At 56.7% G+C, this 22,986-nt stretch overlaps 1 protein-coding gene across 1 annotated transcript in view; it reads left to right on the forward strand.

Annotated features, from left to right (window-relative positions):
* The first annotated feature begins 3,538 nt into the window (after nucleotides 1-3,538).
* Nucleotides 3,539-22,986, forward strand: part of Ptp4a3 (protein tyrosine phosphatase 4A3) — a 34,145-nt gene continuing 14,697 nt past the window's right edge. Inside the window, exon 1 of the mRNA XM_028886025.2 lies at nucleotides 3,539-3,590. The gene's annotated coding sequence lies outside the window, so the exon portion shown is untranslated. The remainder of the gene's footprint in view (nucleotides 3,591-22,986) is intronic.

Genomic DNA, 22,986 nt, shown 5'->3' on the forward strand with positions numbered 1-22,986 from the left:
TGGCTCCCATCTATATCCTGAACTGGGCAACGCTCAAGAAATGTGTTGTTGGGAGCCAGAAGGTTCTAAGCTTGCCTCTGTCACTCTACGTGCAAAGACGCAAGCTTTGACGTCCCCTACCCCTTACCATCTCCTCTGGGAGTCTCAGGAGCTCCCCTGGGACACCAGTCACCTTCCATGCCATCTTGGGGGAGGGAAGCATCTTGGTCCCACACAGGAACGAGCCATGTTGCTGCAGTCCGTGCTCAGTCTCAGCCTGCACGGGCTCCATGCTTCCTTTCCATGCCAGTGTGACCGACAGAAGACACTGAGTTTCTTGATGCTAGATCATGTGTGGGCATCTCAGCTTCTTGCCTAGTCTTCCCCTTGACTTATAAAATACACTGGTCCCTGAGTGGTAAGGACGGCCGTGTATCCCTAGAGGGAATATCCCAAGGGGCTCTGAGACTACATCTTAGAGGCTGATTCCTAGTCCAGGCAGCCACAGATGATCCACTGAACCCCTGGCTGGCTATCCTGGGACCCCAGGACAGAACTGGTCTGTTTGGCTGCAGACCTCCAGCTTACAACAATTTGGCGATTTCTGACTACTTGGATGCTATTCATTTGCCGTCGTGAATAGTCACCGCACAACGAAGCCACAGATAACCGTGTCCCTTCACGGCGGTGGCACAGCTAGACAACAGGAGACCCAGGAGTGGGCCAGACAAACACCATCTCTACAGTTTTTCTTTCATGCTGCCCCAAGGCCTAGCTTCTCTCCAGATGTCTCTGCTTCTTGTCAGGGACACTGGCGCTCACATCCGTCCCCTTCACAGCAGAGCCTGGGATGGAGTTGCCTTCAGATGAGTCATCTGGGGGGCTCTGGAGTGAGGGAGCCAACACACTGGTGTGCTCCTGAAGGTTCCCTGGTTATAAAACATCAGAGCATATGGTCTAGATACTCCAGGGCAGCAGGACAAGATGCTGGAGTGTGTTTCTATGGGCTTCCTTGCTGGTGGGGGCTGGCCTGTGGTCACTCCCCTGTCATTCAGGGCTCAATGCCATCAGAGGTGGGGTGACAGGCTCTATCAGTGAGGGAAGAGGGCTGTGCTTTCCCAGAATGGCCACAGCCACTGAGGCTAATCAAGACATGAGGTGGTCCAGAGCCTGGCCCGATGGTGGCTTTTCATTCTGTTCAGATGATCTCCGAATCCCCCTTTTTACCACAAGATCTTTGTCTTTTTGCTCATGACTGTCCTCAGGAAGGATCCTTATAATGGATTTACATTGAAAAAGTATGTCTTGGGCAGGCAAAACCAAGTAACTATGGCCAAAGCTCTCTTGCTCTGACTTCTCCATGACCCTTGGATTATAACTTTTACTACTACTCTCTCTATGGATGGGGAAAATGAGCCAAGTCAGAGGTTATATCATGCAGCCCAGGGAGGGGGCTCAGAAGTCACTTCCGTCACATCGGCCTACCTCCACATCCTATGGCTAGCTCAGCGTTTCCCCAGCCAGGGCCCCTCCTTTATAGCCCTGTTGACCTGGGACCAGGCCTGGTGGCTGGAGGTGGCTTCCGGGAAATCCACTTAGCATTGACCTCATCCCTGTCCTCTGAACTAATCCGCTGAGCCTGTTGCCCCTGACAGCAGACCGCTCCAGATCCTCTTGACCAGAGAGGTCTAAGGCCGAGGGGCAGGATGCTTGGGGGGGGGGGCTATGTCTACATCTGCAGCCCCTGCATGAACTGCTCTGAGCCTGGAATGTGGATAGCATCTGACTTAGCCTCCACCTTCCCCTTGCCCAACCCTCATCTCATCTTTCCCTGTATAGAATAAGACAGCTTGAGGCCGGGCAGTGGTGGGGCATGTCTTTAGTACTAGCACTCGAGAGGCAGGGGCAGCAGGCTGATCTCTGTGAGTTCAAGGCCAACCTGGTCTACAGAGCGAGTTCCAAGACAGGCTCCAAAGCTACACAGAGAAACCCTGCCTCAGAAAATAAAAACAAACAAACAAACCAAAAGCCTGAGATCCCCTTTCTCACAGGAAACCTCGGGATTCTATCCACCCCATCCCATGCCCCAGCACCTCCCAGTCCACTAGTAGCAGGTGGCAGATACTGGCTAGCTAGGCCTGGGTTTGACTCTCCACTCTGTATCCCCCCAAGCTTCTGCCAGGAAATCTATAAACCAGGGCAGCCAAGCTCCCTCGAGGTGAACTTTGGGAACTCTGGCTTTGAATACGTTTTCTGGCATCTGCAAGTGTCTGAAGCATGGGCTGGAATCCACCAGGTTGGTGTCTCCTTCCTGGCCACTAGCTGCCAGGGCCTGGGTGAGATGGGAACTCTAGGCTTCCAGAGGCCAAATGGAAGGCAAACCCATCATCCCCAGCAGAAGTCCTGAGATAAAAAAACCTGAGGCTTTAGGTAGGAGAGGAAGGAGAGAGTATGGGAAAAGTAAGGAGGTGGGTGCTGTACAGGTGAGGGTAAGTTTTAAAAATCAGTAACTTGCTGGGCGGTGGCGGCTCACACCTTTAATCCCAGCAGAGGCAGATGGATTTCTATGAGTTTGAGGCCAGCCTGGTCTACAGAGTCAGTTGCAGGACGGCCAAGGCTACACAGAGAAACCCCGTCTTGAAATAACAAAAATAAAAACAACACACCTAGCAACTCAAAGACACACAGTCCCATGAGGAGATGGTCCGTGAGCTGCTGAAAGAGGTACTGAATTCACAGAAGAGCTGGGGGCATGACTTCTCCTAGGACCTCAGACTGGGATATGCCCCATTTGCCTTCACAGCTCCGTGGATCTTTGATGAAATACACCACATAGAGAGCACCTTGAGATGTGAAGGCAACTGATCTATTTGGGGAAGAGCTTTTGGAGAGGGTGAGGTGACAGCAGCTAAGGACCCGGTTAGGAGGCCTAGGGACAAGGTGGGGTCCCTGTCCTTCACTAGTGTTATGGTGTCCTTGCAGGATGTTGCACCGAGGGTCCTCACTTTACCTTTCTGGTGTCTCTCCTGCCACCGAGGAAGAGTGGATGAATGGGCATCTTGGAGGTTCCATAGGGTGGGCATGACATTTAGCACAGCGGCAGGGGACAATCAGGGCAAGGGGTCTAGTCTCCAAGCCAGTTCTCGGAGGCGCCCTACCTCCAGAATCCGTTTAGCACAAGGGGTCTCAAACTCAACCTGATCCTAGGTCCCCAGGCTTGATGGTTGTTGCCTGCTGGTCCGTGCACCAGCCAACTTTTCCTTGGGCGAGGGACTTTGCTTTACGAGACCTATGGGAAAGCAGAGGGCTCTAGAAGTTCCGAGGAACCTCTCTGACCCGGGTTGCCTCGGTATCAGGGTACGCGCAGTGAACCCGGTGGATCCCTAGTGGGTGCCCCGAGGCCTGGTGGAGGCGCGCGCGCCTGTGACAGCGTGCACAGGGGCGCTCCCATTGGGCCGTGCCCCCACGTGACCCGGTGCGCGCCCCGAGACGGCGACGCCGAGGCCGCGCCCCCGCGCGCGCACGTCCTGACGGCGCCGAGGCCGCGCCCCTGTGCGCGCGCGCGTGCCGAGCCCTCCGCGTCGTGCCGGCGCCGGCGCCCGGACCGCCAGGTCAGTCTCCACCGCGCCGCTCGGGCGGGGGCGCGCAGGGGGCCGTCGGCGGGGGCGCCGCCTCGGGGCCGCGCCGGCGGGAGCGCGCGCCGGCCTGTGTGCTTGCTCCCGGCGGGGGCCGCACCCCGCTGCCGCCCCTGCATGAACCCGGCTGGTGGCTGCCACGTGCAGGGCTGGAGCCGCAGGGAGGCCAGGCGTGGGGACATAGCCAGCTGTTTCCTCGGTGTGTCGCCCAGACTTGCATGGGTGGAAGGGGGTGACTCTGCTCCTATTTCTAGGGGTGCAAGAGATTCTCCCAACATCTGCCCGGTTTTCATCTTCCCCAAGGTCCCTATCCAGGATTGGGCTCCCCTTCGTTTCCTTCTCTGCATAGCTTGGGACATAGGACTACATAGTCTTCTCTGCCTCCCGCGTGGATGTCAGTGGGTCACCCTTGGAAGCTGGGCACCAGGTCTTGGGTCCCTAGGGAACCGAATTCTGATTCAGGCATGCTGGTCCAGGCCAGGTGGGACAGCGCCTCATTATCCATGGGTGCTGCAGCAGGAGCAGGGGTGTTGCTGCAGCCTGTCCAGGTGCAACCGGGTTAAGCAGGTGACTCCTGATGGACCCGAGGTCTCCTGGCAGGGAGCTGCAAGCATGGACTAGCCCCAAGGCAGGTAGTGTGACCATCCTTCTGACCCTGTCCTTGAGGGGCAGAGTGGGTTCCAGGCCGGTTGTCACAGTGTACTGTGTCCCCTGGGTAAGTGGTGCACCTCTCTTTGGCTGCATGCTCTGGAGGAAACTTCTTAGAGTCTTGGTGCTGAGGACTCAGTGTAGGGTGGACTCCTTTCATGGTGCTGACTAGGTGGACGTCATTGCATTGCACACCATTCCTGTGGCCTCAAATCCTCTCACAAGATTATTAACCGGGGTTCCCAGATGAGGCAGGCACTGGAGGAGTGGACTCAGGTGTCACCCGGAAGACTGTGGGCCTTCTCAGAGCCTTGTCCTTCTACCTGGTGGGCTGCAATGAGGAGAGTGTGGACAACACGTGGATCCTGTGGCTTGCACTGAGGCAGGCCCTGGGAGCCTCTTCCGCCTGCCCCTGCACTCTTGGAGTGAATGGGAGGCTGCTCCTGATGACATGGGAATGTTCCTAAATGTCCCCTCAAGAAGGAACTGGCCACTCCAAGATGTTTGTTAGACCTCCTCTCTTGGTCAGGCCTGGTGCTTGACTTGGAGGTGCGGGTGGTAGCCTTAGGACCCTGGTGGCTGATGGATAGGGCTGAAGTAAGTAGTTTGGACAGATGGTCATTAGTAGATGTTGAAACAGGAGCCCACCAGGACCTCTTGCCCACCAACTGGGGAAGACTTTCCCCGGTGTCTCCTGCCAGCACAGGGCTTGCCTGAGGGTGGCCAGCCTGTGTGGTTGGTGTGGCAGAGGGTCTCTCCCTCCGACCCGCAGGCAGCCTGGGTGGCGGTGGGGCTGGACACGACAGGAGGACCTCTGGCCAAGGAAAGCTGGCACTCCCTGACTCAGACTCTTGGCTCGTTCCTGGGGTGTGAGTGCTGCCAGGTTGCCTGCCTGATCTCACTGCCGTGGTGCCCAGAGCTGGCCTCAGGGGTGGCACAAGCCTCCTGAGGCCCAGGGGTGATGGGGAGATGCACTAGGAAGGTGAAGTCGTGTCCCGTGGGCGTCTGTCCAGGGACAGAGCTGGGAGCTGCTGGGAGTGGAGCTGGCAAGCAGTGATTATTTCCCCACGCCTCCGGCCTGGCCTTGCTTCCGAAGAGCTGAACCTGATAGCGGTGATGGGATGGTGTGCTGTGGTTCTCACTACGCCGCACTGGGCTGCCCATCTCACCTGTGGCTTGTGAGGTCACCTCTCTAAGAAGCTATCCCAGCCCACCTACTCCACCCTACCCACCTTTACTGTTCTGCTCCTTTGGTCCCTGTACGTTCCCTGTCCACAGTGGCTTCTGTAGCATCTACATGTGTAGCTGTGTGAGGCTGGGCCCAGCCCAGAGCTGACTTCTTAATTGCTTTCTTTTCTTTCTTTCTTTCTTTCTTTCTTTCTTTCTTTCTTTCTTTCTTTCTTTCTTTCTTTCTTTCTTTCTTTCTTTCTTTCTTTCCTTCCTTCCTTCCTTCCTTCCTTCCTTCCTTCCTTCCTTCCTTCTTTCTTTCTTTCTTTTTTTTAAGACAAAGTTTCTCTGTGTAGCCCTGGCTGTCCTGGAACTCACTCTGTAAACCAGGCTAGTCTTGAACTCATAGAGATCCGCCTGCCTCCGCCTCTTGAGTGCTGGGACTAAAGGCGTGCGCCACCACTGCTTGCCTTGGCTTCCTAGTTTCTGACTGATCTAGACCCGAAGTTTTGGCTCCTGTAAAACTGGGGTGGTAATATATGTTTGCTGGGAGGATGGGTACAAGGATCAATCACTGGGTGCCACTCAGCACCTCCTCTGGGATCAAGAGGTCTTGCATTTGGGACCAGGCTGTGGTGTGGTGTGGTACTCTGGTGGGTCTTTACAGACCTGGGGTGCAGTGGACTGGGCTGGTCTTAGGTTGGCAGGGTACGTGTAAAGAGCCTGCCCTGTATCCCTCAATTGGACAGGCTGGCCCTGCAGGGGGTGGGACATCCTAGGGCCACCACCAATGCGGCCCCCAGCTATGTTATTGCCACTGTGAATAGGGTGATGAAGCACAGTTGAGGGTCTGAGGGAGAGAATGGGGAGGTGGGGTTCTGAAGACTCCATAGGCGTTCACCTGGTAGAAGTTGTGTGTCTCCTATCAAGGGGTGCCTCAGGCCAGCAAATGCCAAAACCTCACCATAATCCTTTTGAGCTGGGCCAAGGCTGTTAGGCCAGGGACAGATCAGACAAGGAACAGGCTGCTAGCCTAGTAAAGGTGGTGGCCTGGAGGGGTCTCTGATGTCACTGTAATGACAGAACTGAGACTCTGTAGCTCTCTTGGCCACCTGGTGTTCATATGGCATGGAGCTCTCAGCCTGGGAGCATTAGCGCTCAGGTCTTTTTTTCCCAGAACCCTTGAAAGGGACACTGGGGTGACAGTGTGTGTATGCAGTCATCTTCCCTGGGAAGCTCCACCCTTCCCTGAAGTTCAGAGCACATGGGCTCCCCGATGCCCACCTGCCTGTCTCCCACAAGAGGCCCTGGTGCCTCACAGATGTCTGTCCCAGATGTGGAGTCTGCTAGAAGAGTCGGAACGATGCTGTGTGGTCTTTACTGCAGACCACACACCATCCTGCCTCAGCTGCTGTAGATCCCTTCTGCCTTGCCCAGAGCAAGCAGACTCGCCTGGTGTGGAAGCTCAGGTCTCTGTCACTGCATGGCCAGGTGCCGGGCAAGGTGCCAGTAAAGTGTGTGTGGGGGCCCTTTAGTAGTGTCTGGTGACAGTAGTGGTGACCACAAGGTCCTTTGGACATCTTTTCTCCAGGCTTTTACCCAGGTTGTGGGGTTATTATTCCTGTCCTACAGCTCTGTAGGACCTGGAAACGTAGGAATGTGTCTGGGGCATCCTGCCGGACGAGCAGGGATGTGGACATTGCCATCTAGGGCTGGAGACCAGGCCTGCCACTGTGGTACTATGCTGCTTTCTGGGGGAGGGGTTAGCCAAAGGGCATGGGTTGTCGTTGTCTCATTGGGGACCTCAGGAACAGGCAGTTGAACTCCCAGAAGGCATCCTGGTTGTCCTTGTCCATGGACTTAGCTGAGTGTGGGTGCCCACGGTGTGGCTGTCTCTGGTGTGCTGGTGGAGGGTAAAGGTACCCTGTGTGGAGGGTAAAGGCCAGCAGGGTTGGGACTGCGGTGGTGGGGCAGGTGACCCTAGCTTGGCTGGACTAGTTTGGGCCTGAACTTCAGTGTCTCTTCAGTCACATGTTACAGCGACTTTTCAGCTGATGGGTTGAGCCAGGGGCCTGAGCCAGGGGCCTGACACTTGTCTGGAGACTACTGAGGATCTGCTGGACATAGCTAAGGAGACCGGTGTTTACTGGCGCCCAGCAGGGGGCTGCCTGTGAGCTCTGACTTTCCCACTCTAGTGAGCCATTGTGTACGGGGTCGTTCCTGCCACGTTCACCCCCAGGGTCAGCATGAATGTCTTGGGCCACAGTCATCGGGGGGAGGCGGGCATGATAGCCTGTTTTACAAAGCAGCGGGAAAACGGCTTCTGCGATTATGTTAGCCAGAGTGTATGGAATGCCTACAGGGTGTTGGGCTCTTCGTGACACTGTCCTGGGTAATGCCTGCCACAGAAGGACCCGTCCTTCACCTGCTGCAGAGCCTGAGGCGTGGCCCAGCAAGGCTGTTATATCCTGAGGTTAAATGGCTCCTGGTAGTGATGGCTTTTGGATCCCATGACCTAGATCTCTGGGGTGGTGTTGGTGTGGGTGAAGTGAGGCTTGGGGTGGGCGTTTAGAAAGGGGGATCCTACCTCCAGGCCCGAGCATCACAGTGGGGTAACCCACCCAGTCTTTCTAGACTGCTGTTTGCCCTTTGGGGGTACTACAGTGAGGCGTTGCTGTCCTCTGCCACTGGGACCAGAAGGAGTGTAGGAAAATATATTCCAGAAATCAGCCCTGAGTTAGACATGGCCTCTTCTGCTGCCCTGCTCTTTGTCCCGACTCCGCTCAGTTTCCACCTTTGTTACCTGCTCTTCCTGGGCCTGTGTAGACCACTACAGCGGAGAAACTGAGGCCCAACAGGAGCCTTCTAGCTCTTCCTGGGACTGTGTAGACCACGCAGACTAGGGAGAGAGGGAGGAGACCTGCCTGGACACACTGGGCCGGAGGCCCTGGACAGGGCCAGGTTGAGGCACAGGCAGAGACTACTGGGTCCTAGCAGGTACAAGGGGCTGAATGGGCCAGTGATCAGGGTCTGGGAGGTGGGTGAGGGTCCAGGTTCCCTAGTGGGTGGCCTTCAAGTGAGGATCAGCTTACGGGTCCCTGTTCTTGCACTGACGATCCAAGGCTGGATCAGACCCATGGCTGGCTGTGGATCAGAAGCATCCCTGATTGATCGCATCGTTTGAGGTACATACCCCTGGGGGCCTAACCTCCCCCTACAGGTGGTGTCAGGTGGGAGGTTGGTTTCCCTGGACCTCAGAGTACTATGTTTCCATTCCTCAGTTTCTCCTTGGAATCAGTGGTGGACAGCAAGAGCTACAGAGTGCCCTAGAGTAGCGCTGGTGGACTGGAGCCTGATCTGTGGGCAGCAGATTTCTTTAGGCCCTTGGGAGCAAGGGAGCTGGAAGAAGGTTCAAATGGATGGAGGGCAGATAAGCTGGCACAGGTCTGACTAGGAAATCGGGGTCAGGGTACCCCTGGTCTAGCTGACCAGGCTGCCTCAGTCTCCTTGTCTTCAGGCCTGAGTAGCATGAGAGATGACCACTTCAGTAAGTCCAGTAAGGTCCCCACCTGAAGGCCACCCACTAGGGAACCTGGACCCTCACCCACCTCCCAGACCCTGATCACTGGCCCATTCAGCCCCTTGTACCTGCTAGGACCCAGTAGTCTCTGCCTGTGCCTTAACCTGGCCCTGTCCAGGGGCTCCGGCCCAGCGTGTCCAGGCAGGCCTCCTCCCTCTCTCCCTAGTCTGCGTGGTCTACACAGTCCCAGGAAGAGCTAGAAGGCTCCTGTTGGGCCTCGGTTTCTCCTCTGTAGTGTCTTGTGGACCTTCTTTCCCAGCTTCTCTATCTCTTTCCCCTCCTGGGATCTGTGGAATCCTGTGGAAGCCTGTTCCCAAGGCCCTGGGTTTACCAGACACACTCCAAGCCAGGGCTGGCCCCGAAGAGGAGGTAGGCCAACTGGAGCAGGCGGGCCTGCCTGTCCTGTCCCCTTCCCATGGGACCAGGGCTCCCACTGCCCTCTGCCTGAGCGAGCCTTCCTGTGGCTCAGAATTCCCAGAAGTTCAGCTGTGTTTGGAGGATCCCCTGCCTTACCCCGGATCAAGGCCTCCTGCCCCAGCCACCATGGCTTCTGCAGTGGCTCACAGTGTCACTTACAGGTCCCCGCTGCCTATGCCCCAGAGACGATGCTTCTGCTTTCTGGCAGCCCTCTCTGGCAATGCCCACTGGCCCTGAAACTCTGCCAAGGCAAGCAGTTCCCTCTAATCTCCCAGTCAGGGCAGCACCGAGGCCCCTCCTCCAGGGTCAGCTTTCCTTTGGCTGGCTGCCCAGAGGCCCAACATGTGCTGGGAAATGCTGCGTAGAGCTTAGAGGTGCCCAGGACTCCCAGTTGACTCTCCCCGGTGACGTCCCTGCCCCCTCCGCTGGCCTTGGGGAACCTAGGCATGGCCCTGAATATTACTGACCTTGGATGGATCTTGGCGCGCCCTGCCCTTGCTGGCCTCAGTTTTCGTATTTGCAGATAGGAGTTTGGAATGGATCACGGGCCCTCTTCGTAGACTGGTGGCGTGTCAGAACAGAGCCGTCCTGGGTGGCTGTTTCCTGGCTACCTGACCTGAGCCGGGCTGCTGCAACTGAACTGGGTGGTCTGCAGGCAGGCACGCCCCCTGCTCTCAGCGACCTGTGGAGGTGCTGTCCGCTGGTGCTGCGATTTCCCTTTCTGTCAGGTGATGCTCGTGGGGCTGGTGTGGACCAGCAGTGGCTCCAGGACTCACACACAGAAGAGGGCAACCGATAAAGCCCATTCACTGGTCAGGTTGTAGATTTGGGCGCGTTTGTTGTGAACAGCCCCAGGGAAGAGCCTCCTTGGATGCTGACCCTTCCATTTGATGCTCAGCTCCACAGGAACAGGATGCCAGCATTGCACTTGGACTTTCCCATGGCCTTGACCGTGGGCCTCTGGTCCCTGGGTCTAGAAGGATTGTTGTTTATTGCCTGCTTCCCTACCCCCCCCCCATTTATAATGGATGTCCTGGTCAGCTAGGGACGTGCGTTTGGGCACTGTGTGAATCTTTCAGTCCCATCTGCTGGCCCTGAGCCCACAGCACCCCATTGCCACTGTCCTGGCTGCTGTATGGAGGATGGGGATACAGGCTACTGCCTTCGCCTTGTTCTGCCTCCCCAGGTCTCCTGGAAGCTGGCCTGGTTTGGCTGCATTGGCTTCATGGGGGTAGAAAAGTAGAGAGGGGTGGTCCTGTCCTAGAGGGACCCCCGCACACTGAGCAGGGTTACAAGGGACAGTAATCACTTTCTTGGAGCACGTGGCTCTATGACCTAGAGGTTGCGTGGCAGGAAGGGTATTCCCCCTTGCCAGGTAGCCAGGTGGGCGTCTGGGAGGTGGTGGTATCATGGTATGGAGGGAGGGGCTAGTGGGGTGCAGCCCACATCACTTGGACAGGTCTTGGCTAAGCCCTTTGGGTTGGTGGTGGGCGCTAGTCCAGGGCACCTCTTTGGTTTTTTTGTTTGTTTGTTTTGTTGGTTTTTCGAGACAGGGTTTCTCCGTGTCGTTTTGGTGCCTGTCCTGGATCTCGCTCTGTAGACCAGGCTGGCCTCGAACTCACAGAGATCCGCCTGCCTCTGCCTCCCGAGTGCTGGGATCAAAGGCGTGTGCCACCACCGCCCGGCCCAGGGCACCTCTTTAATCCTCAAGATAACCTGGGGGTGGCTGCTCTTCCCAGCCCGCTCCACTCCACCCCCTGCGGCTGGCTTCCTGCAGGTGGCAGCGCATAGCGGAAGGCGGGCTGCTGGGATGCCCTTGCAGAGCGGTCTGACCCAGCTCTTGGTCCCTTTGTTTATGGCGAGAGGGCAGCCTCCAGGTGTGTGTGGGAGGAACCCCGCACAGCTGTGGCTCCTGTTCGCTCTCTCAGTGATGGGGGGTGCGATTAGCTCATTGGAGACCCTGCTGCTGGTCTCTGCTGTCATCAGCTGCCAGGCCCTCGGTTTCCTTCCCTGTCAGGAGGTGTGAAGCCTCTGTTTGGGGACGTGGGGAGGCCCCCGCTGATGCGAGGCTGGCCTCCTTCCTTCCCTGCCTCTCTGTCTCCGCCCACTAGCCGCAAGTTCCCACGACTACCCAGTTGCAGGAAGCCATCTGGAGGGCTTATTTACCCTTCCCTGGCAGGAAGTCACCGGAAGGGCTGTCCCCAGGGGCCCCTGCAGGCCTGTGAGGACAGCCAGTGGCTTGGGGTCTGTGTGCTGTGGAGTCCCCTGGTAGAGCAAGGGGAGGGTGCAGGGGGGGGGAGGGGGGAGAGCGGGAAGGCAGGGAGCCAGGAGGACAGAGCTAGGGAGGGCTGGGAGCTGGGTGTCTGAGCTGGGGTGGGGTTGAGCCAGTCATCCAGGGGCAATCCGTCTGTCCCCTCTCCACCCACCCCTCCCCCACCCAGAGGAGGACTTACGGGACACAGGCAAAGCTACTTGGGCTCCAGCCCAGGGTGGTCTGTGTGTGATGTGTGTGTGGGGTCTTGAGAACTGGTGGGGAATCTTAACATTGCATGGACCACCAGGTGGAGGCTGCATGGCGCGGGGGTGGGGGTGGGAGTGGGGGGGCTTTGGGGGGGAAGGGGGAGGAGTGATGTAGGGACCCTGGAGCTGAAGAGAGCTTACAGGAAGAGGATGTGGCCTTGGGAGTGTAGGGGCCCCTGGGAGTGAAAAGTTGACTTCTCAGACATGGGCCTGGGGGTAGAGGGAAGAGAAGCAGACAGATCCGGAGGCACAAATGGTACCGGTCCTGGTGGTTTGGGTCCTGCAGATCCCTTTTAGCCCCTTCCTCAGCCCTCCCGGAACACCGTATCATCTCATTAGCCTGGGCTTCTGCCTTAGAGGCCATGGATGTCCAGATGCCCTGGCATTTGCGGCCGCTCCACTGTCCGGTAGCTAGCTGGCCTCAGAGTGACTGACAGGGTCTGGGGACTGTTCCCACGGACACTGCCAGCTGGGCCTGCCCTGCCCCAGAAGGGACCTCGAACCCTGTGGGACCTGTGGCCTGGGTTCTTGGCAGCCATGTGCCTGTCCTGGCTTCCCTCCGGCCTTGGGGAGTTGGGTGGACCCTGGGGGTCACACATCCCTACCCCAGGCAGCTATGGGGAGGTCACGGTACAGCCTCCTCATCCTCAGTTTCTCCCCTCCCCTTCCTCCCCTCTCAGTTCGGGAGGCTGTGGCTTAATACCCTGTCCAAAGTCCTAGATGTGCCGGGATTTCCCAGACAAGTATCCTCCGAGACTGTCCTGTGCTGAAGGAAGTGAACGTGAGAACTTGGAGACTGGGCCAGTCTGGGTGGGAATAGAGGCACAATGGTGGCCATTGACTGTCCCAGGAGGGCCACTGGCAGGTCCAAAGCATCTGCGGTGTACACTGGGGACACGCTGTCCTGTGATCCAGTCTCACACTCAGCCCTGGGCTGACAGTACCCCACCTCAGAGACCATGGCAAGACTGGAAAAGGATCGGCTGTCTCCGTGAGGCCAGACAGACTGAGAGTGGGGTCAACCCTGGCTCAGCCCATTCATCTTGCCTTCCCACGAGATAACTGAGCGAATCTGAGATGGAGTGGGAGTCCCAGGGGAATGGGCTGGAGTACTTAAACCACAGCCAACCCCCAAGTGTGGCCAAGAAGCTTGGGCACCAAGCACAGAGGACTAGGTGTTAGCTCTGGCCTGAGAGTCTGGAGCCCAGGGTAAGGCTGACCTCACCTTGTCCCAGCCTGGTTGTGATGCTGTGATGCTTTCCCGGTATACCTTCCTGATACCACAGGATAGGGGACCTTCCCTCCACTTCTCCCCTGGATTGCCAAGAAGGGGGTGTTCCGGGGGAACAGAGTTTGGGGGGTCCTAGGCATGTGTGCAAGGCTAGGAGACAACGCTGAGAAAATCCACAGGGTATACCATGTCATCCTTATGAGCATGGCAGTAGAAGGATGGGGCCTGGTCCTCAAGGGCTCTAGGGACAGCAGTGGAGAGCAGCAGGCCATACAGGCCCAAGGAGGTCTGCAGAGCGTGTGCGGTTCCTGTCCCTTAGTAGCATCTCAGCAGGTCTGTGACCAGTGTGCTTCCTAAAGGGTCCCGGAGACATTGTCCAGGAAGTCTTTCCTTACCAGGGTGGGGCTGCATCCTTTGGGACCCTGGTGGGTCTCCAGAGGGAGGCAGCCACAGGATAGACATGCACAGAAGCCCACCTGCCCCTTGACCTTCACCTCCCCTTTGTCATGTAGGAAACACTAGGCTCAAAAGTACTGGTTAATGCTGGTTGCCCGCCAGTGCCAGCCCCCACTGACTAGATACCGCTGAAGAGTCCCAGGGCAGTCATAGAAAAGGCCAGGAACCCCCTTCTCTAAGCGTTAGGGCTAGCACCAGCTGTAGGCTCACAGCCCAAGTAGGGAAGAACAGGCCTCGGGCAGTCAGGAAAGGGGGAGTGCCTGGGAAACCTGTGTGGTCCCTGCCGCTCCCCAAGTCAGATGTTGCCGTCTTGCGTTGGTGCCCGGGTTCTGCCAGCTGCATGCACACCCTGGTTTGCTCGGCCCTGTGCACTCGGCTTCCTTACTTTGTGTTCCCACAAGCCCGCCAGCACTCCGTTTCTATGTTACTGGCCACAAGGTCCTGGCCAGGTCTGGTGTGTACTGGGTGGTAGTCCCCGTCCTGCTTAGACTGCACTGGAGCACTTCCTGCATTTGTATAACTATTGAACACCTACTGGGTGCAACGTTCAGAATCAGGTAGACCAACACAGCACTCAGTGGGGCTGGAGACGGATGGACAGACAGGCAAGAGCGATGATCATAGGTCAGGTAATGTTGATGGACGGGCGTTCGCCCAAGAGTCCACAGACCTGAGGTTCAAGTGTTGAGGAGCAGCTGTGGAGAAGCGGAGAGGGTCGCTGGGCCTCGAGGCCAGTGCAAAGGCCTGGAGGCAGTCCTGTGCTTGGCAGTTTGCAGACGCAGCCGGGAATGCGGGTGCAAAAGAGGAGAGCTATGTGATGGGAGGGCAGAGGGCAGAGGGCAGAGGGCAGAGGGCAGAGGCCAGTCCCGGGTTCTGGGGCATCCCTTCTGGGTTGGGAGGGCAGCTGGAGGACTGAGCAGAGGAGGTCATGGACTGACTGAGGTGTGTTGGGGAAGATGGAAGGCCTGGGATCCACAGATGGGGCTGCCAGACTTCAGGTTGCCCTGTCGCAGGAGGGCAGATGGCTTAGCATTTCACCTGTCCCCCTTCCCGGGCTGCCCCACCCCACTGTCTGGAGCTGTGTCCTCATCTTGTGCCGGACTCTGCGACAGTCCTGGATGGAGTCCCGAGGACTGTTGGTGCCCATGGTGACCCTGAGAGCTGAGTGGTGGCCCACGCTTGACGTCCACTGTAGATGCTCTCTTTCGTTATCTCACAGTGGCCCCTCGAGGCTGCCTTTGCTCCTTCTGGTCCCCCCCCCCCCCCCCCCCCCCCCCCGCCATGGACTTCTACCCTTCACTCTTCTGATCGCAAAAGTGTGGATGGCGTGTCTCTCGTTGTCCTGTTGGAGTGCATCTAACAGTCCCTCAGTGAGCCGATCCTGGAGATACCTACCCCGCTACAGAGTTGGGTAGACTCCGTGAAGGCCTCTGTGAGTTGACAGTGACTGGCACATGTGGTGGTGACCGGCCAAGTCTCCTCTCCCCCGCCTCCCCCAACCCAGCACCGTGGGGTCCTTCAGCCAGAGACGCTCAGCTGCCAAACTCCCCCAGGAGCCAGCACTGTCTGCTACTGGTTCTGTCCAAATGAGCTCATTTACCAGCCCCAGGGCTTGCTTCCCTTATCCAAGTGTGTTGCAGCTTTTTCAAATGCTTAGACAAACATTTCCTGTCCTCGGGGGAGAGAGCTGGGCTCTTCTGAAGTCTCCATTGCCCCAAGCCAACCAGGACCTCCCGCTTTGCTTTGCCTCCTCTCCGTTTAGCCTGTTCCTCTTCCGTGGCAGCAGCCTGCACCTTAACCTTGCACGCAGCCCCAGTCCCACCAGACCTAGGAAAGGGGCTGATCGGGTGCCCCCCTAGGGGTGGGCTGGATTCTGTCATCCTGTCCCTGTTACCATGACCCACTTCCCTGCTCGGACTTAGATAGTCCGAGGCTTCCTGGCCCCTCTCAGGGCGTCTGTCAAAGTGCTCCTGGATCCCAGCATCTCACGGAACACATGGGGGCATGTTCCACCTCCCCTACCCCTGTGATGTTCAGCACTTGTCCCCGACTTGGCCTCAAAATGATCTAAATGCCCCTCAGAGGAGGGCTCGATAAAACATGGTGTGTTCCTGCCGTGGAATGTTATTCAGCTAATAAAAGGGGTGAAGCACTGGCGTGCTGGAAGAGAGAGATCTCTGAAGACATCTTTGTGTGGGAAAGATGCCTGAGTGCTAGGATTAAAAAGCAAAATTCCCCTTAAATTTTTAGTTAAATTTATTTATTCAATCATTGATTGGTTAATGGATTAAAACTTGCAGAAGTTGTTTTCCTCCTTCCACCATGTGGAGCCCAGGGCTGACACCCCCCCACCCCCACCCCCACCTCACCCCCTCAGTGCCAGTGTTACAAGTGTGTCCATCATACTTGGCTGCAGAGTTCCTATAGTGATGAAGGTATTCTGTAATTGGGGAAAGGTGAGGACTGCCTAACACCGTGAACATACTAATAACCATGGCACCGCACACTTTCTGTATCATATGTGTGTGTGTGTGTGTGTGTGTGTGTGCGTGCGTGCGTGCGTGCGTGCGTGCGTGCGTGCGTGCGTGCGTGTGTGTGTGTGTGTGTGTGTGTGTGTGTAGGCCAGAGGGATCAGCCTTGGGTGTAGTTAGTGTTTCAGAAGGCATCCACCTTGTTTTCTGAGGCAGGGTCTCTCCCTGACTGGAACTCATCAATTAGGCTAGGCTGGCTGGACCCAGGATCTGCCTCTCCCAGTCTTCCAAGTGCTAGGAAACCGAACACAGGCCGCCACACTTCTCACTGGATGCCTGAAATTGAACTCAGGTCTTCTTGCTTGTGTGGCAAGCACTTTCCAGATTGAACCATCTTCCAGGCCATCATCACCATCATCATCACCATCACCACCACCATCATCATCACTACCACCACCACCATCATCATCATCACCATCATCAATAGCATCTTGCTGTCTTGGACAGCATCATGGAATAGGTTGACTTGAAACATTGTATAGCCCAGATTTGCCTCACACTCATGAAAATCCTCCTGCCTCAGCTTCCCAACTGCTGAGATTACAGATGCTCATCACTGTGCCTGGCACACCGTACCTGGAGGTTAGCATGAGTCAGGTGTGGTGGTGCACACCTGGAATCCCAGCACTTGTGAGCCCAAGGGAGGAGGGATTCAAGGTCAGCCTCAGCTACCTAGGGAGCTCCAGGACAGCCTGTGCTAGCAAGACTTGCCTCAGACAAACAAACATAATAAAATATGGCGGCGAATTTCACGTTACCGGATTTTATCGGAAAGGATACATTGAAAACAGCCTTGCCTAGGAGCTCTCTGAGCATGTCTTCTGGGGTTTGTAAAAGGACCGAGGTGCCCTTGGCTTTGCCTAGTGGTTGTGATAGGCCTCAGATAGCAGAGATTTGGTGCTAGGAACTGGGGTGTTGGGCCAAGGCTGCTGCTCTCGTGCCTGAGGAGCTCGGAGTGAACATAGTGCGGATCCTGGAACCATGAGGGGGACCTGTTCTTTGACCCTGTGGCCAGTGCATGTAGCTGGAGGGCTTCTCTCCAGGTTCCCCAAGCCCCGCAGTCCCACAATCCACTTATAAAATAATCACTCAGACGCTTATATCACTTATAAACTGTATGGCCGTGGCAGGCTTCTTGCTAACTGCTCTTTTATCTTAAATTAACCCATTTCTATAAATCTATACCTTGCCACGTGGCTGGTGGCTTACCAGAGTCTCTACATGCTGCTTGTCCTGGCGGTGGCTGCAGTCACTCTCCCAGCCTTCCGCTTCCCAGAATTCTCCTCTCTCCTTGTCCCACCTACCTCCTGCCTGGTCATTGGCCATCAGTGTTTTATTTACATAGAGTGATATCCACAGCAAGTGCAGGTACTTGCTTCTGTATGTCTGCCCTGTGGGTCCCCAGAGTCTAGCCATGAGCAGCTAGGGCTCTCGTCCCTAGCTCCTGGTCCCCAAGGGCCAACAGTGTTGCCTTTACAAGTCTTTGCCTGGCTTTGCCCTGGATCCCCGGGATCCTCGGCAGGGTCTGGCTGACAAGTGAGTGGTCCAGCCACAGTGATACCAAATAGAGCAAAAGTCACAGCTTACCCCGAGAGCCGTTCTCGGGGCACCAGGTCCTTCCTGCTCTATGGTCCTGGGCTGGGAGCCCCCTCAGTGCATGGCTCCCTATCTGCCTCAAACCTGGTGTTGGTGACTCCGACCCTCTCCTGCTGGGACCCATAGGAGAGAGGGCAGCCCAGAGGATATGGATGCTTCACCAAGTAGTGCCCGAAGGTCCCTCCCAGCAAACCCAGCCTGCACTTGGTCCCCAGCTACTCAGATGAATTTCCCTTTAATCCTGGGACCTGGGAAGGTGTAGGCCACATAGGCTCTCTGGGTCCAGTATGCTCAGTGTTCACGTCCACCTCCCAGGACTTGCTGAATGACCTACTCTTTCTATGTGTGTGGGAAGTTGGCCCTACTGGCTTGGGTCGGGTGGCCAGGCAGTGGCAGGGGCACCAGTGAGCCATGGCTGGTGCCTTCTTGCTGGGTGTCAAATATGGGGTATAGAGTGACCTAGTCTGATGTTGCTGCAGTGGGTGGGCCTCTGTATCATTCTACCGTACTTAAATCGTACTCTGGAACGCCTATTGGCTGTCTCTGTCCCCTGAGGCCTCCATGTCCAGAATGGGGTCCGAGAAGTCCTGCTGGGAGGAAGTTACTTAGACTGTTTCCTGAAGAAACTCCAGGAGGAGTACCAACCTGAGCGTGGGTCCTCAGCCCTAGTGGGCACCTGGCCCAGAGTCAAAGCTCCAGGGACTCAGCTCCCAGGGCTCTGGGAAAGGGGGTGAGGTGTCTCTCAGATCCTGGACACTGAAGGCATCTCCATCAGGGGCAGGCGTCTAGAACATCCATCTCACAGATGAGCAGACAGCTCAGAGAGGTCGAGGATGCCACTCTGTGTCACACAGTTCACACAAGACATAGGTAGCAGGGAACCAGCAGAGGTCCAAACTGGCGATTCCTCTGTGACGAGATGGTGCTGCAGAACCTTCTCGTTCTGCAGCCAGAAGTCCGAGGCTAGGCAAGGGTGTGAGGCAGCCATTAGAGTTAAGTCCCCTCATCTGCAACCCCAGGGAGCTTGCTTGCCGTGAACTTGAGCTAAAAGCTTTAAGGTGGGGCTAGAGGATGTCAAGTCCTTCTGAGTTGCCTCAGTTTCCCCAAGTGTCATATGATGTCACAGGGGCTGGCCAGGCTACAGGGAGGGAAAGTATTCGGGGGATAAGTAGGACCCAGCAGAGGCTCTACACATTCAGGGGCCAGCACTGGCGCTGCCAGGGTGTGGCCTCCGGGAGTGTGGCTTGTGTGTGCGGATGTTGGGTGATGCTTGTGCCTGCTGGCACCAGTCTCCTGTTGTGAGCTCAGATTCACAGCAGCTGGGGGACAACCAGCAGCGCCCCATGATGTGGTCGCTCTGTTGTCTCAGGGAGGAGGCCTGCTGCCTTGATACCCATGTGCCTGGCATAGGCTTGGCCTGCGTGGTGGCCCGTGAAGCCAGGGGGCGAATGTGAGACCAGCAAACTGATGTTCTGAGGTCTTGTGGACAGGGAGGCCTGAGGGAGTGAGGGCCCTCCCCCCACTCTCTTGGCTCATCAAGGATCTGTGGTGACCAGGTCTTTTCCACCTGTGTCCCGGGGCGCTTGCTTACCTGGGCCTCTGCTGTCCCTTACACACTCACCCTTTGGGGGTGTCAGGGCCATGTCTTACCACCAGGCTAGCCCAGAAATAGCTGTGACCTCTGTGGCCAGCCTGGCAATGCTGGAGCCCGGAGGCCTACGTGCGCCAGGCCGAGTCGTCTCACCGTGAAGGCCAGCTATTTTGGACATGGCCTCTTGAGGCCAGGTCAGAGCTCTTTCCCGCGGCTCCTTGGGCTCCCTTTGACGTGCATCCCAGGGCCTTGGCATGCCGCCCTGGCTCCCGACGTGATCTCCAGCACCACCCGCCCCCTTCTGCCCGTCTGGCCCCAGAGCCCTGGGCTCTGGGTGAGACTGAGGAGGAATCCCATGAAGCAGATTCTGGGTGAGGGATGGACTGTCTGAGCCTGCCATGCATAAGGAGAAAACGTATAGGAAGTGATACTCTAGGCTGGTTCTGTGTGTGCCTCAGTTTCTTCATCCAGAAAATAGGGTGATGAGTGCCTTCCAGGATTCTTCTGAGATTTGGTATGGCGGATATGACCACCACACAGAGAGATGTTGGGTTTCTCTCATCTTATGGTCTGGATAATGGGCCCAGAGAGGAGCCAGCATGGGGTGGATAGAGCTGATCTGATCACTGGTTAATGTGGCTTTGAACCATGAACCACTCAGACCCTTGAGTTCCCACTGGGCCGCAGTCTCTTACTCTGTGGCCTGGGTGTACATATTTGTTGCCTGCCAGGGACTTCTGCTGTGCTTCCTATAGCAGTGACCTTAGACTTCATTCTGTCATCCTGGAGGACCACAGCTTCCTGGGTAGCCCACTGATGGGTCCTGCTTTAGAAAGCCAGGCTAGCTTAGCTTCCTGCTTCCCAGGTGGCTGCGTGGAGGTGGAGGTGGAGATTGGATCATCCCCACCCAAGAGCAAAATTCTTCATCTGTCGGTGGGGATGCTGAACGGGTGAGAAGCTGTTTTCAGTGTTGGTGTTGGACATGAGGGAAGGGCCACATGGCCAGCTGGCTGCTGGCTGTATGCTGATGGTGCTGGGATTTTTGACCCCCGGAGGAGGGTCCCAAGAAGGAGCTGTAGCTTGTTCCTTGTGGAGAGGGGCTCTGGCCTGTGGCTTGGCACCTTGCAGGGAGGTAACTTCTGCAGCATTGGGGCACCTTGCGCCTACCTGTATCATGTGCCTTTTCGCTGCTGTGACAACTCTACAAAGTATAGGTTTGTGTCTCACTTGGAGGTGGGTCTGATTCCACAGTCATCCTGGCTGGGTAGGTGGTCTCAGTGCCTGGTGGGCATCAGGCAGTGGCTATGTTGGACACGTAGTGTGGGCCTCCGTGTCTGCTTGGGACCTCTGACTCCCATAGATGGGATTTATCTGGTAGCCAACAAGACTAAAAAGAGATATCCTTGGTCCAGGGACCCACTCACCTCTTGTCCCCAGCTAGGGGTTGTGCCTGTTGAAATCCACTGCCCTTGGGCTGGAGAGATGGCTCAGCGATTAAGAGCATTGGCTGTCCTTCCTGCGGACCTGGGTTCAATTCCCAGCACCCACATGGCAGCTCACACCTGCTTGTAACTCCAGTTCCAGGGGATCTGAAACACTCACACAGACATATTTGTAGGCAAAACACCAATGTACATAAAATAAAAAATAAACACTGAAAAAAATTAAAAAAAAATCCACTGGATGGTACCTTGTGTTCTTGGTGGGGGCTTTTTGTGAGAGTGGGGTCCATCCCTCAGGGGCTGTTAGCACCAAGTGAGTCCAAGAAAGTCTGTGCCCTTTGGGATGCTGTGCCCACTTATTGGCACCAGTCTTTGGAGGCCTTGCAGCTTGGATGGCACTATGCCAGGAGCTGGCACCAGCCTGGAGGATTCCAAGGAGGGAAATGCCAAGACTGAAGAAGTGATTCTTTTTTTTTTTTTTTGGTTCTTTGAGACAGGGTTTCTCTGTGTAGCTTTGTGCCTTTCCTGGAACTCACTTGGTAGCCCAGGCTGGCCTCAAACTTACAGAGATCTGCTTGGCTCTGCCTCCCGAGTGCTGGGATTAAAGGTGTGCGCCGCCGCCGCCGCCGCCGCCGCCGCCGCCGCCGCCGCCGCCGCCGCACCACCACCACCACCACCCGGCTAAGAAGTGATTCTTATGCTGAGGCTGTGGTGGGCCTTCAAGCCTGGCTCCTCCCACTGGGATCCTGGACCCGCAGAATTCCTGCCTCAGTACCCGGTACCCCAGAATCACTGGCTTATGGCAGCCAGCGTCCCATTAGAAGAACCCCGGACTGCCCAGATAGGGCTGTGTTGGGGTTCCAGGGCTGCAGAACTGGGTTGGGTTCCCACCTGCCCTCACAGCCTGTCCCACGTGTGAATGCAGGTAATCCTCATGCCTGAGTGGCCTGGGAATCTGTGTGTATAGATGGCACAGTGGACCCCTCTGAGTCCGGTGTTCCATGCAGAACTGAGCCAGGCTGCCCCAGGGAGAGGTACAAACCTTCCGTGGGCTCCATCAGTGGACGGGGACTGCAGCAAAGGTGACCTTATATCTTGGTATGAGGCTCCTGGCCCTGTAGGGGCAGGCAGAGAGGAAGATGGGCTGTTGGCTGACGGTAGGAGAACTTGGTAGGCGTTGTACACTCCTGGAGACTAGTGGGTCCAGCTACTGCAGGATAATGGATTTGTTCTCCTGGCACAGGCATCTGGTTGAACATCACTCCCCCCTACTCCCCGCCCCCGAAACATGCCTGTGCATGTCCCATATGTGCAGGTCCTTGAGTGTGCACATCCCTGCGTGGAGGCATGTGTGTATATAACTGTATGTACATGTGTCTGTGTATGCAGGTGTGTGGCACATCCCCGCATGGAACGTGTCTCTGTGTGTGCATGCCCATTTGTGGAAGTGTGTGTACAGCTTTCCTTACATTACCATGGTTGGAACCGCATCCTGGTTGGGGAGGGGCAAGTGCCTGGTCTTGAGAGGCAGGAGCAGCCCCTCCTTTGTTTATGGAGGTTCCCACTTCCTGGGGAATGAATGGGGAATGGGGGTTAGTGCTGAGCAGGAGGGAGCATGGATGACCAGCTCCTGGGCTGGTCTTGGGTAGGCTGGGTGTGCAGGCCTCATCCACTTTCCCCTCCCACTTCCTACTAGAGGAAGTGTGGACCCCAGGAGAAGCTGATGGGACGTAGGGCCCAAGGCCAGACCTCGGCTGCTGCCTGCTGGGGATATCTGCCCAGTGGTTTGAGTATTGGAGGGTGAACTGAGACTCTATTTCTGGCCTGCACCAGGCAGGCCACCTACCTCATTGGGCCATGATGACCTGCCATCTACCCTCCCATGCCTCCGCTATCACAGGGCCCCAGAGGACTGCCTGCGCCTCCCTCCCTCCCCCCTGCTCAGCAGGGAGAACTGTGCCAGACTGTGATCCTGGACTCTATGTCCCTACCCTGTTTGGGCTTCCCCTGAGCTGAATCTTGGTGCTTCCATATCAGGGCTCCAGCCTCCACCCCTGACATGCCTGGAGGCGATGAGATAAAGCTAGCTGCCAGTGCAGGGTAAGCTCTGAGGACCCAGGTGGTGAGTGTTACTAGCCCTGAGTGGGGTGGGACCTTGGTGGAGGCCAGCAGGGTAGAAGAGCAGACCCCAGA

The sequence above is a fragment of the Peromyscus leucopus genome, chromosome 20 (genome assembly GCF_004664715.2).
Source record: "Peromyscus leucopus breed LL Stock chromosome 20, UCI_PerLeu_2.1, whole genome shotgun sequence".
Taxonomy (NCBI): Eukaryota; Metazoa; Chordata; class Mammalia; order Rodentia; family Cricetidae; genus Peromyscus; species Peromyscus leucopus.